The sequence below is a fragment of the Schistocerca americana genome, chromosome 7, assembly GCF_021461395.2.
Source record: "Schistocerca americana isolate TAMUIC-IGC-003095 chromosome 7, iqSchAmer2.1, whole genome shotgun sequence".
In the NCBI taxonomy this organism is placed as follows: domain Eukaryota; kingdom Metazoa; phylum Arthropoda; class Insecta; order Orthoptera; family Acrididae; genus Schistocerca; species Schistocerca americana.
In genome coordinates this window covers 219,344,525-219,350,136 of record NC_060125.1, presented here as the reverse complement: position 1 = coordinate 219,350,136, position 5,612 = coordinate 219,344,525, and the positions used below count along the sequence as shown (strand labels likewise).

The 5,612-nt window shown below is 50.0% G+C and overlaps 1 pseudogene; it reads right to left on the bottom strand.

The window, feature by feature from the left end:
* Nucleotides 1–4,979: 4,979 nt before the first annotated feature.
* LOC124623363 lies at nucleotides 4,980–5,097 on the bottom strand (annotated as a pseudogene).
* Between the last annotated feature and the right edge of the window lie 515 nt (nucleotides 5,098–5,612).

Below are 5,612 nucleotides of genomic sequence, written 5' to 3'. Positions count from 1 at the left end.
GCTGCAGTACAGAAAATGACACAGAGATCACCAGTGTGTGTGTGTGTGTGTGTGTGTGTGTGTGTGTGTGTGTGTGTGTGTGTGTGTAGTGAGTGAAGTGATATGAAACAATGTGTGTACAGTGTGTGCAGTGACTGATAGTGAGATATGAGTGAACAATGTGGCATTACATTATTTAATAAGTTATTTGTAAAAAAAGCATTGTATACCAGGAGTAAATCTAATGATTGTCTCTAACTATCTATCTATCGCTTGCGCCTTGTGCCCCGGTGACGCAGGGTCAGCCATGGTTAACCGGATTGAGCATGTCAATTGTAAGGGGTGGCCAGATGCCCTTCCTGCCACCAACCCGTACCCCCCAGGACGGAATTAGTGTACCCCAGCTGTCTGCGTCTAGTGTAAATCGTGAAATAACGTGAATGTGTTTCAAATGTCTGTGAGTTGTGTAACTGAGGCGGGACGTGGGGCCGAGCCCAGTATTCACCTAGTAGGATGTGGAAAATCGCCTAAAAACCTCATCCAAGCTGGCCGGCACACCGGCCGTCGTCGTTAATCCGCCGGCCAGATTCGATCCGGGGCCGGCATGCCTGCCCGATTCCAGGAAACAGCGCGTTAGCACTCTCTGCTATCGTGGCGGGTAATGATTGTCTCTAACTAAAAGTCTGTACATACACTCCTGGAAATTGAAATAAGAACACCGTGAATTCATTGTCCCAGGAAGGGGAAACTTTATTGACACATTCCTGGGGTCAGATACATCACATGATCACACTGACAGAACCACAGGCACATAGACACAGGCAACAGAGCATGCACAATGTCGGCACTAGTACAGTGTATATCCACCTTTCGCAGCAATGCAGGCTGCTATTCTCCCATGGAGACGATCGTAGAGATGCTGGATGTAGTCCTGTGGAACGGCTTGCCATGCCATTTCCACCTGGCACCTCAGTTGGACCAGCGTTCGTGCTGGACGTGCAGACCGCGTGAGACGACGCTTCATCCAGTCCCAAACATGCTCAATGGGGGACAGATCCGGAGATCTTGCTGGCCAGGGTAGTTGACTTACACCTTCTAGAGCACGTTGGGTGGCACGGGATACATGCGGACGTGCATTGTCCTGTTGGAACAGCAAGTTCCCTTGCCGGTCTAGGAATGGTAGAACGATGGGTTCGATGACGGTTTGGATGTACCGTGCACTATTCAGTGTCCCCTCGACGATCACCAGTGGTGTACGGCCAGTGTAGGAGATCGCTCCCCACACCATGATGCTGGGTGTTGGCCCTGTGTGCCTCGGTCGTATGCAGTCCTGATTGTGGCGCTCACCTGCACGGCGCCAAACACGCATACGACCATCATTGGCACCAAGGCAGAAGCGACTCTCATCGCTGAAGACGACACGTCTCCATTCGCCCCTCCATTCACGCCTGTCGCGACACCACTGGAGGCGGGCTGCACGATGTTGGGGCGTGAGCGGAAGACGGCCTAACGGTGTGCGGGACCGTAGCCCAGCTTCATGGAGACGGTTGCGAATGGTCCTCGCCGATACCCCAGGAGCAACAGTGTCCCTAATTTGTTGGGAGGTGGCGGTGCGGTCCCCTACGGCACTGCGTAGGATCCTACGGTCTTGGCGTGCATCCGTGCGTCGCTGCGGTCCGGTCCCAGGTCGACGGGCACGTGCACCTTCCGCCGACCACTGGCGACAACATCGATGTACTGTGGAGACCTCACGCCCCACGTGTTGAGCAATTCGGTGGTAGGTCCACCCGGCCTCCCGCATGCCCACTATACGCCCTCGCTCAAAGTCCGTCAACTGCACATACGGTTCACGTCCACGCTGTCGCGGCATGCTACCAGTGTTAAAGACTGCGATGGAGCTCCGTATGCCACGGCAAACTGGCTGACACTGACGGCGGCGGTGCACAAATGCTGCGCAGCTAGCGCCATTCGACGGCCAACACCGCGGTTCCTGGTGTGTCCGCTGTGCCGTGCGTGTGATCATTGCTTGTACAGCCCTCTCGCAGTGTCCGGAGCAAGTATGGTGGGTCTGACACACCGGTGTCAATGTGTTCTTTTTTCCATTTCCAGGAGTGTATATGTGTGTACGAATTAGGTTATTTTAAAATGATCTAAATTTGTAAATACAATGACATGTCCGACATCGTTGTAAAAAGAGATCTATGGCTGAATAAAGCTACTACTACTACTATCCTTTTTATAGTGCTTTGCGCTATCCTGAAGTCCTTGCCATTACGAAACTTGACAATAAAGTTAGTAACATTGCGTTTATTCACAAGTGGGTGAAATTTAATTTAAAGGGGTAACATTTCATGGCACTAAAAATCGGGATCATAGTGTCATATAAACTCACGATTTAAAGTGTAAAGTGATGGGACGCTTTTCAACTCAGAGCTATACGTGGATGCTCAGAGCTGGCATCAGCCACTACTTAAAAATCGTAATGTGCATGTCCCGTACGCTGTCTACACCAGGGAACCTCGACGGTGAACTAGAACAGATTGAAAGGTAATTCGTAAAGGGTAACTCAAATTAGCTAAAGGCTCCCAAAAAACAAATTTCCTAGAAAGGAAACGTTCGTCATGTACTCTATGTTCCTGTACCTGATAGACACAATATATTTCTTTACTTGTTGATTCCAAATGCTGCCCTCAAGCGCTATTATCGTACATAAATTCAGGCTAAAGGGACGGATTAAAATTTATACCAATCTCGGGATTGGAACCCAGATCTGCTGCTCACAAGGCAGATGCGCTAACCACTACGCCACCCGGACACAATGGCTTTGCACAGTTACGCAAACTGCCCCAGCGCACCTCCCCCGTCAATTCAAATTCCCAGTCACGCCTCAACCCGCTCGGTATACCCCCTAAAAGACGAACAGTATTGCAGAGGCCCTCCAGCTGTATTGGAATAGCTCTTAAGCATCGAATCGAACGGGGCATCCTGCTTGAAATCCGGCGTAGGTCCTTAATGAAAGGAAAAGTATATGGTTCCAAAAACGTTTCAACTACCAAAAAATGTGTGCATGCAGATTGAAGCGACAAATGAAAATTTATACTACGGCTGAGATTCAGGCCTGGATCTCCTGCTGTGGCGTCCTGGCACAGTGGGTTCACACGACGGCGAATTGAAAAAGTCTCTGAAATCACGTAATGTGATTGGATGTCTTATAACGAATAAATGTAGTTGACATTAGACTTCTGAGTGTGCATCTTAATTAAATCCATCACTAACGCTCTTAATTTCAGCGAAAGCTTGCATTCGATTTCCAGTATGACTCGAAACTACGGATTGAGAACAATGTGACCATTTTAAAAGAAATATTCACTGTGTGGTTCCTGTCGAGTGTGCACGCTTTTCGGTCAGGTCTGGGCGTGTGTGTGGAGTAGCGCGCCGCGGTAGGCGGTAAGCCGAAAAGTCACCGCAGTTACACCGGGCGACACGTTGAAATTTGTGTCGGCCGACAAACTGCGGCCGTTTCGCCCCGTACAATTTGTCGCGGGTCTGGTGTGGGCGTGGGTGTGGGGCGTCCATTGAGGAAGGAGCTGTAGGCTCATCATACGCGGCCGGATTAATCACCTGCGGACGCGCGGACGGTCGTGGCGCGAAATATGCTAATCCTGGGCCTGTTTGCAGTGCGGACGGCCGCCCGAATGCAAAACGCGGCGGCGAGGCGGCCCGAGCCATTCGCGGGCGCCGACAGGTCGGCAAACAGCCGCAAATCTGTTTGCCGCGCGCGGCCCGCCGTCGGCTGTTTGCGTCGCCAATCACCACAGACGGCGGGCTGACACTCCGCACTCTCTCGCGATCCCGCGACTTCTCGCAGTGTCATCGCGGCCGACGTGCAGGGCTGGGGCGTGTCGCAGCCGAGGAGCTGTGCGGCAGTGTGCTGGTAAGCTCACTGTTAAACGCAGAGGAGGGAGCGAACAGGTGGAAGGAGTACATTGAGGACTTGTCTGATGACGTAATAGAAGAAGAAACGGGAATCGATAGGGAAGTGATCCAGTATTAGAATCAGAATTAAAAATGGTTTCGGAAGATTTAAGATCAGTTAAACCAGAAAGGATAGATAATATCCCAGCGCCTAAAATTTTCAGGAGGGTAGCCGGATACCGTTGACATTCTGTCACGATATGTCATTCAAGAGACATCCTCCCCTCTGCAGGTGAGTAGACAACTGCTGAAGAGCCCAGGTGCATTCACGGTATTTACGCCGAATCTCTTGCCTGGCCCGCATCTCGTGGTCGTGCGGTAGAGTTCTCGCTTCCCACGCCCGGGTTCCCGGGTTCGATTCCCCGCGGAGTTAGGGATTTTCTCTGCCTCGTGATGGCTGGGTGTTGTGTGCTGTCCTTAGGTTAGTTAGGTTTAAGTAGTTCTAAGTTCTAGGGGACTGATGACCATAGATGTTAAGTCCCATAGTGCTCAGAGCCATTTGTCTCTTGCATGCGCAACATATCGTGGCAGAACTTCGACGGGATCTGGCCTCATACCCGAAAATTATTAGAAGAAGAAATACGTCGAGAAAATTTCACAAATTACATAAGATTTTCTAAAACCATTTGGGAAGGGGCAACAAAACGAGCATTTATGTTGGTGTGCAGAATGTGTCAGATTGGCGATATACCACCAGACTTTCGCAGAAACAACACGTACACAGATCCGAAGACTGCAAGAGCCGACAAGTGTGAGCATTCTCGCACAATCAGCTTATGCATCCGCGTTGCTGGCAAGAGTAATATACAGAAGAATAAAAAAAATCACTCCGTCGTCAGGCCACGAGTGGCCTACCGGGACCATCCGACCGCCGTGTCATCCTCAGTGGAGGATGCGGATAGGAGGGGAGTGGTGTCAGCACACCGCTCTCCCGGTCGTTGTGATTGTATTCTTGACCGAAGCCGCTACTATTTGGTCGAGTAGGTCCTCACTTGGCATCACGAGGCTGAGTGCACCCCGAAAAATGGCAACAGCGCATGCCAGCCTGGATGGTCACCCATCCAAGTGCCGACCACGCCCGACAGCGCTTAACTTCGGTGATCTCACGGGAACCGGTGTATCCACTGCGGCAATGCCGTTGCCACAGTATACACAAAAATGGAAAAGAAGATTGACCATCTCTTATATGACGATCAGTTTTGCATTAAGAAAGAGAAAAGCACCAGAGAGCCAGTTCTGACGTTGCGGTTGACAGTGGAATCAAGAATAGAAAAATCAAGACACGTTCATAGAACCTGTTGACTTGGAAGAGGCGTTCGTCAATATAATATGGTGCAAGATGTTCGAAATTTTGAGAAAAATAGGGGTAACATGTAAGGAAATACCAACCAGAACCAAGAGGGGACAATAATAGTGGAAGACCATGTACGAAGTGCTCGAATTAAAGTCAGTGTAAAACAGGGACGTAGTCTTTCACTCCCACTGCTCAGCCTATACATCGAAGAAGCAATGACAGAAACAAAAGAAAGGTCCAAGAGTGGGATTAAAATTCAAGGTGAAAGGATATCAAAATTTGCTGATGACATTGCTACACTCTGCGAAAGTAGGGAAGAATTATAGTATCTGCTGAATGAAATGAACAGTATAATGAGTACAGA